Source organism: Brassica napus, chromosome C3 (genome assembly GCF_020379485.1).
Source record: "Brassica napus cultivar Da-Ae chromosome C3, Da-Ae, whole genome shotgun sequence".
In the NCBI taxonomy this organism is placed as follows: Eukaryota; Viridiplantae; Streptophyta; class Magnoliopsida; order Brassicales; family Brassicaceae; genus Brassica; species Brassica napus.
Genome location: NC_063446.1, coordinates 58175867 through 58189666, shown reverse-complemented (window position 1 = coordinate 58189666; position 13800 = coordinate 58175867).

The following is a 13800-nucleotide window of genomic DNA, read 5'->3' as shown; positions in this document are numbered from 1 at the left end:
CAAAGACAACAAAATAAACCGTATTTTTGTTTTCGTCTGATAAATTGATAAACGTTTAATTACTTTTTTTTTTTTTGTTGTTGTCAACGTTTCTCTTTCACGATTTTGTTTGTGATTTATATAGACAACCTGGTTGTAATTTCTAAATTTGGTTGACAAAATAAATATACTTCAAATTTGTTAAATTCTAATGTAAAATTAGTTGACTTTGCTGGAAGAAAGAACTTTGAAATTAATATGTGTATTTACATAAATAAACTGAAAGTTATGTTTTACGGAGGAAAAAGTGTGATGTCATTGGCATTTTGTGATAGGGACAACCAAAAAAATACATTAGCAAGTTGGCATGAGAAATACACCATCCGTTTCATAATAGATAATGTTTTAGAAGATTTTTGTTGTTTCATAATAGATGATGTTTTGATATTTTTATGTTATTTTTAATTTTATTGGAAATTGTGTAGCCAATTAGATATTATAGTCATTTATGTAATTAGTTGAATGACTTTAAAATTATATTTTTACAACTACTTTTTAGAGAAAAAATAAATTTATCAATCTTTGTGCATTGAAGTAATAACTACGCCTTTGAAATGATTTGGAAAATAATAAGGTAATGATAATAAAGGCGTAGGTTAACAAAGAGATGATGTTGAAAGTAAGTTAGCACTAGGGCTGGGTATTTTATCCGTTAAATTTGATTCGATTCGTTATTCGTTTCGATTCGATTCAAAAATTCTGGATATCCGTAAATCTTTGAAGCAAAGCAAATACTAAAAATCAATATCCGTTAAAATCGAAGCAAATCACAAATATTAAAATTTTGGGAAGCGGATATCTGATCCGATCCGGTAATATATAAATACATGTATATCTTGATTATATTTAAAGTTTTAAATGTATAAAATTATATAATTGTTATTCTAATATATGATTTGAAAAATTCTATTCACATTATTACTTATATAAAAATATTACATAAAAGGAAATGAATAAATTTATGACAATTATAATTTTGTTCTTAAGTTTTGTCTTATTATAATTGTTAACTAAGTTTAAAAGTTTTATAAAATATGTAGATTCACTATTTCTTTTAATTTTTATCTTATATATCTGCAAAAAATATTTTACAAAACAAATTTGTATCAAAATTTTAAGATTATTTGCATTAATCAAAACATATGAGATATCTATAAGTATTCATAAATAACCGAAAATATCTATTTATTTTCCGGATATCCGTTTTTCCGAATATCCGCATTTTTCCGAAGCCAAGCAAATAAAAAAATTAGATATCTGTGGCGTACGAAGTAAATCACAAATACCTTCAAAAACTCGGATATACGATCTGTGCCCAAGCCTAGTTAGCACAAAGGAATGTGACAGATTAAGGCATAAGATAGCAGAGAGAAAAAGGTTGAGTGGTCAATGAGTGGACAGACACGAACGTGCGGTACTAGAGATGAGAATCATGGATCTGGACCACGGGCCTGGTCCGTAAAGGACTGTCGCGGTACGGTATTGGGACGAGGTTTTCTAGGCCCGTAAATTTGCGGACCTCGCGGGACGGGTCTTTGCGGGACTGGATCTTTTGCGGGATGGGACGAAGCAGATCATGTGGGATTACATGGATCTGCATTTTTTTTCTTCATTTCTTATTTTACCTAGAAAAAACGAGAAAGAGAGTGAGAAGAAAACGATTCTTGTGACTTTTCCTCCAGAAAACATAAGAAGTTCTGGCGATGATGGTTCGAACTCCGGTGATAATAATTCGAGCTCCGGCGATGACGGCTCCGGCGAGGACGACTCCAGCTCCAGCGATGACGATTCGAGCCCTGGTGGTGTTTGGATTTGGTTTTCTCTTTTTATTACACACAACTATGAATTGCTTTATTACAATGTGATATTTCTTGTTTAAATTGATATTTCTTTTGAATTAGACTCGAAGACATTGGTGGCGGAAATTATCGAGGGTTCAGACTTCTCCAATTTGCATGGAATCCTCTCAGATATTAGGACATTAGCAGAGGCCTTTACCTCGGTTTCTTTTCATTGGGTTCCTAGGAACTCTGTTTTTTCTCTTGATCTTTTAGCCAAGCAGGCTTTAAACGCTTATGTACCAAACATGGTGATTTGATTAAAAAAAGTTGGTGCACAAAAAAAAAAGTTGATTGGTTTTGTTTTCAGTACCTGTGAAGTGGTGTTTTTTTTTAAATTAAATTTGGTTACAATGGTGTTGTTTAGGAGAAAAGTTAGTTGTATATCACGTCACTTGTATAATTTGGCAAAGTGATTCACGAATTTTTTTTCAATCCAAATAATTAAACAGAGAGATGGTTTGATGAAGACATACAACACTTGAGCCAAATTATTACAAAGACAACAACTCAATCAGATTCAAACTCAACAAAAGTTTATGCTGATAACAAAAGAAGACTTTTAACTCAAGAACGCAAGCACAAATGGAACTTTGTGGCATTTATTTTGATAAGGCTTTAGTGAAGCTTAATGAGCTCTCTTCAACTCTCTTACACAACTTTTCTACTTGAACATTCATGAAAGAAGCTGTAACAGGTGGTTTGATAAGGATGCGTCCCGCGGGACGGCCTATATATTATGCGGTACGGGTTTGAGCCGGCATTTTGAAGACTGCAGCCCGCGCGGGACAGACCCGCTGTAACCCGCTCGACGACTAACCCACCGCGGTACGGGACGGAACGGGATGGGTAAACCTGTTTGACGTCTCTATGCGGTACTGGGGAGGCTAGGGAGTTGACTTAGTCAATTCATGATTATTGTTAAGTTGTATTTTTGTCATTATTAATTACGACAAATAGTATAATTTGTCTCTGCACTCAGTCACGGATCATAAATACAGTTACTTTTTTTTTTTGCCAACTATTATTTTATTTAAAAGTTTATAAAAGTACAAGCCCAAACCAAAGAGGCATTCAAGACATACATAAAACCCAAACGATATTTACTACCGGACTAAAGCCCAACAATAGGCCCACATCCATCCACAAAACCACGCGTAGCCTACGCGACGCTCGAGAACGTCTCGACACGTGTTGAAGACGTGTGCACTGCACAAAGAAACAGATCGACGCGTGTTTGAGGCACCACCATCCTTCTCGCCGACCAGAGTCGACACCGGAGCTAAACGACCATCACCGGGCTCCACCAGGAACAAGATCACTAACACCGCACCCCCATCTTCAAGTCTTACTCCTTCCACGCATGAGTTTCATCCCATGGAGAGCATCAATCGATTGAATCGAGATCTCATCCATCAACCAACTCCTTCACCACTAAGAACAAATCACACCACCTTGCGGAGAGCGTCAATCGACCTATCGAGATCTCATCCGCAAGCTTCAAACACCAACTAAGAGTAACATAACCTTCCCACATCAGGAAATCAAAAGTAAAGATGACAACACCCTGAAGAAAGGTCGAAGTTGGAGTCAAAACCGGCCGCCTTCACCAGAGGAGAAGGTGATGATTCCATAGTCAAAGCCGGCCATGGATGCAGATCGTCGGATACGAACGCCGGATAGTTCCTGATACGTCCTAGATTGAAGGATCACTTTAGCTGGGTGTTGGATATGATCCGAGAAGGCAAATGACACTTCTGGAACTGAGATGGATTGAAAGGATCGTCAAGAGATGCGGAATGGCTCTTGATATATCCACGATCTAAGGCTAACCACCAAAGAAAGAATGAATGTGTTGGCTAACCACCAAACAACACACAAAAATGAATTGGCTGACCACCAAATCAACAAGCTGGTTCAAACCAATGAACCAGCTAAAGAACTCTCTCTCTCTCTCACTCAGAGAAAAGAAGAAACAAAATAAACTCAAACTTAGACTGATTTTATTCATAAAAAAATTTACATATGTATACTAGATGTGGTCAAAGAAATACATAATTATTTGTGAGAATCACACATCTAGGAAATGAGAAATTTGACTAGAAAATAATAAATGAGTCAAAGTTGCTGAGTTTGAGGTGGACTGGTCAAGGAGACCCTTCGACTACTGTCCAGGTTCATTCTGGTCGTTCTGGTCCATGGTGGTTAGGATCAAGACGTGGGCTGGACGATCCGTACGGCACAAATTCGCGAGAACTGAATATCACATGATTTGCAAATTGCATAACTCCCACATCTGAACTCCGTTTGATCTGATTCTTCTTCGAGGAGCTCCATAATTGAGTTGAGCACATTCTCCAAGTGATTTCATGCGTAGAGGAGTCGTGGTTTAGAATATATGAGTCAAACAATGAACATATATCATTACTGCTTTACATGATCAAGCCATGCATGTCTGTTTTGCCCGGTGCGCTACTCAAGGGCGCATCATTCTCTCCCTCTTCAAAAATCTTTGTCCTCAAATCTGGAACATTGAAAAGAAAAGGGTTATAAGCAAAGGAATCATAATCAGAACATTGCTCACCTTGAGTTTGGTCCGGTTTTTGAATGGAAGAAGAGCTTTCTTGGTTTGCTTGATTACCACAGTTTTGTTCTTCATCTGGCCCTTCCTGCATTGACACAAATCTTCCAAGACCAAGGTCATATGCACCAATATCAAGAGCATTCAAAGGACCAGAAAATTCACCCTTATTCAAAACGTTTTCAGAATCCTTTTCAAACTGAGAAATTAATTCAAAACTACTTGGATTCTCTGGTTGTAAAACGGTTAATTGCAAGCAAGATTCATCAGGAATTCATTCAGATTGAGAAGTAAATACGTTCTTATGTTCTCAAGATTTCAGACCTGCCATTGGCTCATGTGTGTAGTCATCGAAAATTGGCAATGGGTCTGAAAATTCTTCCTTTTCTGGCTCGGTTTCAACGTTCTCATTCCCCAAAGTCACCAACGGTTTCTGGTTTTGGCACTTGTTAGCATAATGACCGACCTTATGACATTTGAAGCATCTGGTAGAATGAGCTTTGCTTGTGGGTTTCACAGATTTGCTTTTATCAAAAGAAAACACATTAGTTTTCAAATCGGAATTTGAAAGAGAAGAAAACTTATATTGCTGTTTTGGTGCAGAAGAAGTGTTGGTGTTTCCCTTCTTCTTGAGTTGCTGAATAGCAAAAATTGCCTTATGCAACATCTTCTCCAAACTGGCATAAGTCTGAAGCTCGTTCTGATCAAGCACATCACAGTTGCTTCTCTTGGCTTAGGTGAAGGGACGATCACCACTTCTGACCCACTTCTCATCATCATCGAACTTGTTTTGTCTCTTCCTTTGGTTTCTTTGTTTCTACACAAAATCAAACCCATTAGAAGCAAACTGTTTCTTATTTCCAAAAATCATTTGCTCTTTTTCTAACACGGTTTTAAAAGGAAAGTAAACGTCTTGTTGTGGTTTTGATTTCTTGAGAAGTCCAAACATCCTGAAAACACTTAACAAAAGAGTTAGCAAATAAAAATCCTCACACTCTCAAAGTGTTTAGCTCACGATTTTTAGGTGATCACTCATAGTTCTTTCCACTGGTTCAAAAGATGATAGACAGTCAAAATTCAGCAACCAAAACCCAAAACAAACTTTTGTGGCAAAAAGAAAAGAGAAAGAAAGATGAAGAGATTTTTGATATGGATCCGCCTTAACTGTCCTAAGGCTGGGTTTCTCTTCAGCCAGCAGGGTTTCTCTTCCACCACTCCCCCTGGATTTCTCTTCAGAAGTGATTCAAGCCAAAACTTTTTTTTTATTGATTTTTTTTTATAATAGGCGATCACAAGGGAGTAAAGGAACAGCCCGGATCCAAGAAATAAGAAAAGAAAAACGTGGAGAGATGAGAAGATGAAAGATGAAAGAAAACAAACCAGCCAAAGTGGCTCTGATACCACTTGATACGTCCTAGATTGAAGGATCACTTTAGCTGGGTGTTGGATATGATCTGAGAAGGCAAACGGCACTTCTGGAACTGAGATGGATTGAAAAGATCGTCAAGAGATGCGGAATGGATCTTGATATACCCACGATCTAAGGCTAACCACCAAAGAAAGAATGAATGTGTTGGCTAACCACCAAACAACACACAAAGATGAATTGGCTGACCACCAAATCAACAAGCTGGTTCAAACCAATGAACTAGCTAAAAAACTCTCTCTCTCTCTCTCTCTCTCTCTCTCTCTCTCTCTCTCTCTCTCTCTCTCTCTCACTCAGAGAAAAGAAGAAACAAAATAAACTCAAACTTAGACTGATTTTATTCATAAAAGAGTTTACATATTAATACTAGATGTGGTCAAAGAAATACATAATTATTTGTGGGAATCACACATCTAGGAAATGAGAAATTTGACTAGAAAATAATAAATGAGTCAAAGTTGCTGAGTTTGAGGTGAACAGGTCAAGGAGACCGTTCGACTACTGTCCAGGTTCATTCTGGTCGTTCTGGTCCATGGTGGTAAGGATCAAGACGTGAGCTGGACGATCCGTACGGCACAAATTCGCGAGAACTGAAGATCACCTGAGTTGCAAATTTCATAACTCCCACATCTGAACTCCGTTTGATCTGATTCTTCTTCGAGGAGCTCCATAATTGAGTTGAGCACATTCTCCAAGTGATTTTATGCGTATAGGAGTCGTGGTTTAGAAGATATGAGTCAAACAATAAACATATATCATTACTGCTTTCCATGATCAAGCCATGCATGTCTGTTTTGTCCGGTGCGCTACTAAAGGGCGCATCAGTTCCGCCAAAGGGAGCGCGAACCACCAGAAGCAAAGCCGGCTACACACCGTCAAGGGAACCACCGTGTACCAGAGTCGATATTCACTACTCGAGAATGGAACCACCGCGACTCTCTAACTCTCAAAACTTCTCAGAGGGAGAAGCGAGAGAGAGTCTACCATTCCCTCCATAAATACAGTTACCACCATTTACTTTTCATTTTTCCGATAATTAAATCATATACAAAAAAAACAGGTTGCCACCATCTAATTTTACAGTCAAATATTTTTAAAGAGTAAAAAGTATAAAAATGGACAAACTTGACCAAGTGTTCAAAATTGTTTCTTACTATGTTTTATGATGATTACGTATTTATCAATCTGATTTTCTGAATCAAGGTTTAGTTCGAATAAGTATAACTAGTATTGAAAAAAACGTATACGAATGAATCTATATTATAATAGTTGAGTTTTTTCTCACTTTTCAGCGCGCCACGTCAGCGTTTTGTGGACCCCACTTATAAAAAGTGTGAAAAAGTGTCAAGCTCATGGTTTGAATCCGGGTTATTGAGATATAAACACCAACATTTATACCACTAAGCTAAATGATACTTTGTACATTGATGGATGAACCTAATATATATTTATGAAGATCGGAAGCCCTCGCTTTTTCTGCTTCATCTGAAGGTCGGTCCTACAAGTGTATTATGAGTTTCATTTTTAAATGGGATTCATCATGTTATATGAAAAGAAGCTCAAGTTTGAAACAATTATAGTTTTCCCATATTGTAAAATGTTGTCGTATAACATGAGTTTGAGTTTTTTTTCATCATTGTCTCAAACAAGTCTGAGTTACAGAGTTGCGTCGTGTGTCTGTTCGTAATCTATTTTTTTCACCGGTGAACTCTTCATGTCCCCATCTTAAATCGCTTGATCATAAATGTTCCTGATTTGTAGCCCCTCTGTAAACCATATATATATGATTCTCATCTTTGATGAACCCAATATGCATCTCCACAAAGCTCATTGATTCCTCTTAGCTTTAACCATCTTCGAGAAAATGTTTCTCTCTGCCTCTCCAGTTCCTCAAACCGGCGTCCGTCACTCAACCTTCGAGTCTCTCCGTCTTGGTCGTAGTAGTCAGAGCATAGCCTCTGGCTTCCTCCGCTTCTGGGATTCCCTGAACTCCAAGAAAGACAGGGAGTTTGTGGGAATCACGGTTCTCTTCCTTGATGAAAAGGTAAGTTAATATTCGATCTATCACACTTATTTAACATAATTGATTTAATTGATTTCATGATTCTTTGTTGAATAATATTATTTGCAGATTCTGTGACTCATGGGTTTACTCCCGTTGGACGTGCTAATCATTACATGCCATCTTTGAAAGCATATTCTATTGTGAAAGTTGATCGTTTTGAGGTTGCTAGGTGCTCAAGCATGTACAAGATAAATGATCATCCATTCCTCATTTGTTTCATCTCACTAACCATTATTGATGAAGTCATCACGGGTGCTCTTGAGATCAATTTCCAGTCAAGATTAGACTGTTCGAGAATCTCCAAGTGATTGCGAACACAAACCTAGAACTCCAGGTATATTATCATATTGCATCTGGGTTTATATTATGTTTCGGTATCATAACTGATATTTAAACTCGCAGATGTGGTTGGGCAAATCCGTTCTGTCCAGGGCTCTGACCTCACCAAAGAAACAACTCGAGTCGTTATTTGTCTCCTCATTGATCCGTAAGAAACAATCAACACATAATTCCCTTTATATTACTGTATATATTGTGCTAACATTAATAATCAAAAATATTTAATTTATCTATTTATCTCTCTTACTTATCAATCTAATTTAACACAAATCTTTACTTTACAACTTAAAAAAACCACAATAACCCAAACAATCAAAACACCAAAAACTAGAATACCAAAAAGACAATCATTAATGAACACATCTCTTTTTGTCTAATCTTACAAATAAACTTCAAAACAAATATACCAAACCAATCAACTCAACTAAAACTCAACGACACATACATTGAACCAGCTAAACAAATATAAAATACACGGCCAACTATTTAACAATTTATAAACTTACTTTCGCAGTTGCTTACAAAAAAACGAAGACGACAACCAAGATCAACGAAAATACCTAAACAAAAAAAGCAGAGTAAGTTACAAACTCTGATAAATACAACTAACAATGATTTTTGTTTACATATTACCCATGAAATAAAAGAGAAACAAACACAGCCACACCAGGAGATACAAGAGACAATCCCAACATACACAAAGGCGGCAACAACATCTTCATCTACTCACTCCTCTTGTCTTATGAAAATAACTTACATGCTCAATGTCAACAGACCAATACTATTGTCTTATTATGCGAAATACATATATTCGTTTAGAACCCATTAAGGCTCAAATACTAATTGTCACTCATTTTGTACTTATTTCTACAAGTCTTCATGTATTTGTTTTAAAGGTCCGGTAAAAACAACAAGTTTAAAAATAAAATAAAAACATATAACCAACATAATAAGAACAAAAAATATTATTACTTAATACACACAATTTACACAATTAAATTGGAGAAAAATATCCAGAAACAAAATGTACTCTCAATAACCTTAATATAATTTATGTAATCTCAACAGTACAACGAACAAATTAAAAAGACAAACAAACAATAAGTCTCAGTGACACAGTAAGCAACACCACGAACTATATCAATCACATTACTAACACAGTTTAGTCTTTTGTGAGTGGAAAACAGTGCATACACAGTTCCTCATCACAACTCTAATTCTTTAATAATAAAAAACTTGAAAAACAATGATCAACCCAAAACGCAAAATTTACAGCTACAATAACCCTAACAAATATTCAGATGAAACAAGAACTTTTTCCACAACCCCACGCTTGCACGGAGGCAATACCCCTAGTGATAGTAGTGAACTAGATGATTAGCAATGGAGTCATTTATTTATTAATATAATCTCATCTTTATGGATTCTAGCGTAGCCGCGTAGGGTTCTATAGCCTTTTATAATTACTAGGGGTTGCGGGCGGATCAATTTACAACAAAATCAATTTATATTAAACATATTTTAGTTTTATAAAACATTTGAAAAACCATTAAATTTAATATATAAATATTTGTTTTCTAAGGTTAACTTTTCTTTGAAGATTATATTTATGTTGTTAACATCTGAACTTTCTTATAATTCTTATGTGTTTGAATTTTTATTTGTTATCAACTATATTTTATGATATTGTACTATTTTATTTTTATTATTCATTTCACTTATATTTTTAAATGGAACTACGTCATCTTCTTGCATTTGCATGAGATTATGTGTAATATTTTAATATATTTTCTTAATTGTGTAATTAAAATTTTATGTTTGTATTGTGGTATATCTGAATGTATTCTATCAGTGATTATGAGTGTGTTTCTAACAATGTTTTTATTCAAAACTTTCATTAACTAAATACTAAATCACATTTTCTAGCTAATCTAAGATGTTTTATCTTCTCGGATTTTTTAAGTGTTAATCGGATAAAGCTATTAACATATTTTACTAAAAATTCTTATAATAATTTTAATCTTTTTTAAGATTTTAATTAGGACTAAAGTCCAAACCAAAATCCACTTAACCCTAAAACACACCGGGACCAATCTATATAAACAAAATAGTAATATATGCTTTTTGAGCTAAATATTTTAAGACTATTAGAGCTTAAGTCGGTACAAATTAACCTAAATGATTCTAAAATTAAATGATCATGTTTATTTATTATCCTAAAATCGTTATCTATAAACTTTTATTAATATTTTTGCATGAATATTTTCTTAACTTTGACTTAGATTTTCTATAAGATATCCTAATATACATTTTTACTACATTGATTTAATGTTTATTATTTATTAATTTATATATGTGGTGGATATATTTTTAAATTTTTGCTTCTAAACTAATTTGATTAATTAAAACATATTAACAAATTTAAATTTTGATTTAATTTGATCAATATTTTGTTTGGCTGTAGAATATTAAATGTTTGGTTTTCTATTGAAATGGTCAAGCTTAGCTTGATATTTACAGCCTCATTATTACACATTTGACCATCAATATTGTATTTTGATATACGTTCATTTTTCAATAGATCTCCTGAAGGCCAAACAATTTAAAATATTTTGAAATCTTGTCGACCTATTATTCATAAATAAATTTAAATTATACTGAATATATTTTTAATTAAGTTTTATACTAAACCTAAGTGTATTACTCATGAATGAGATGAAACATAATTTTTATATATAATTGGATTAGTTTTTCTAATTTCAAAAGCAATTATATATTTTCTCTTTTGATAAGATTTTATTCTTTTTGTAGGGTTCATATTGTGAATGGATTTTTTTTGTTTCATTCAGAAAATGTTAAATGTCGAATCTGCGCTCATCTCAAGACATGAACTTCCTGGATATAGAAGTGCTTCGTAATGATTTAGTGAAGGAAATAGCTCTCAAAGCTTTCATCATTTTGAAAAATTACCTTTGTTTTTTGTTACTTAAATTCCTCAAAGCATTCCTCGATTTATATTTAATAGGTTTCTTCCTTATTTTATAGCTTCTTAGTAGAATGGAATCTGTGTTTATATTGGACACTTCTCCGGAGCCATTAAAGTTGTCTCTGTTTTATTTCTAATTAAATGGTTTGATGCTTATAAATAGCTTCCATGAAGGACTGAGTAGATGACCTTTTAGTTCATTTCAGTTCGAATAAAGAGGTTTTTGGTAAATAAATAATTAAAGGATTTAATATCACCAAAAGAGTAAAGATCTCTACATAGCTAATTAAATATCATCGATATGTGAAGTGCTCATGCATATAAGGTGATGGTCAAAAACAAACACAAACAAAAAGGCAGCAGATAAAACTTTGTGATGTTTTAATAAAATGACATGGTATGATATTTTCCAGGGTAGATCACCTTGTAAAATCACAACCTGAATATCGCTTTGGTGCCGGTCCCTCCAGGCACCAACCACAACCAAGAAAAACATTCGGCATTCTCAGGGCTGGAGAAGCTTCATGAAGAAATCAACAGTATTGTACTCCATGTCCTGTGCAATTTGCAACGACTCCATCGCCATGTTTTGTCACCTCCACTTTCAGACTTAGATAGTGATCTCATGCGCATGTTCAATATGTCTATATCAATGAACAAAATTAAATTAGACCTTGGAGCTAGTATATATATTACTAACATAGAGGGAAGAACATACCATCGTATCAATCACAAACTCGTTCATATCATTCATGAAGATCGCATGAGCCTAGAAATATTAGAACCACACTCGAAAAAGGGGAGATGATTATTCCATGTTTTTGTAAGGGTACTGATTCATTTGTGAGATGTTAGAGATGGCACAATGTCAACAGATGCACCTTGATCAGAAGCAATCAAGTGATGATGATAACCGTTAGCTCGGTGATCAGCTAGGGGGTGTTAAGATAAATTTGAATTACATAAGATATTTAACAGTAATGGATTATATATATGAAGACAATCTATATATTTTAAAAATTGATTGCTTTACAAAACTATAAATGAAATTTTAATCCAATAAGGCGAGAAACCTTTTTTATCAGTACCTCACTTGGTCAATCAAATCTGGATTTGTAACACCCCAACGTTTCTTTCTATATGCGTGACAAACATCCTCACATTAATTGCAGCAGTCGTGCTCTTCCTGCAAAGAAAAAAAAACAAAGGTCACATGAAAGCTAGGAAAGCAAAATTGAAAAATACACCATCAAATATTTTGAAATGATTAGTTACGTTTTCTACGCATGAAGAAAAAAATCATACTGAAAGAAAAGTTACGTTTATGCTAAGCAAGGAAGACTAACTATATTGATGCAGTTATCTATAGAATCTGTTCAACGTCAGGTCTGCATCACACAATGTAAGATTAAGGATATTCCATAGGAAATTACATGGCTTAAGGAATGGAATAAGTAAAGACGCACCCATGGTGACGCACCCATGGTTCAAGAGAAGAGTCTGTCCAATATGCTGAACTGCGATGGAAACCTGCTTTGGAGTAAGGTACCTTAAACAGTTGTTTTACAATGTAAACTGGCGCAAAGATGTTTACCTTATTCTTGTAGACCACTAACCCGAGACAGAATGTACTTCACTTTTCTTGTTAAGGTTCATAGCAATAACATTAGCCTCCTCAGATATATCTGCCAGGTCAAAAAAACACCATGCCATAAGAAAAATAGAAATAAAACACTATTAATATTTGATCCCTCAAAAAAAACTATTAATATAAATAGTTCATTCTCTATTCAGTATTCATAGTGTTCATCAAATGGTAAGAAAAACTGAAAACAGGGAGAGAACATTTTACCCAAAAAAACAGACCTCCGGTGATCAGTGGCGAAGGCTAAAACTTCTGGGAAATCAGTCAAAAACAGATACCGATTATGATCTGTCTCTGATGGAATCATCTGGTAATATCTCGGAGCACTGAATCTGAAACAAAAAAAAACAAAGCTTCAGCTTAAATGAAAACCGAATACATTTTTAATGAAAAAGTGGGAGAGGCAACGATTGGCAAAGAACACATTTATAGTCAGAGCTTCAGTCGGTTACCTTAGATTTATGGGAGAGAGTGAGGGGAGTGGTTCAAACATAGTTAATGGTAAGATTAATGTATCAGATGAAGGATAAATAAAGCTGTTACAGATTCGTAGATTCGGAGATGGATATATCTGAAAAGACACGAGATTCTTCTATGGAGCTTAGACATCGAAAAAGAGGAGAAACCTAACTACGTTTGGGCCTCATTACACAACAGTAGAAGAGCTCATAGTATAGAACAATTACAAGAACACAAAAATCTTCTTACTCCGACACACCTGTGACGTGGCAAAAAGAAAGTTTTTCATTGGTTGATTTTCCAAAGGTGGATAGGTTCAATGGAGCTCATATTCTTATTTTATTAATTGTTTGATTATTTCATCATCAATTATGGATTATTAAATTAATGATTTTTACATTTTATCATAATACTTAAATTTT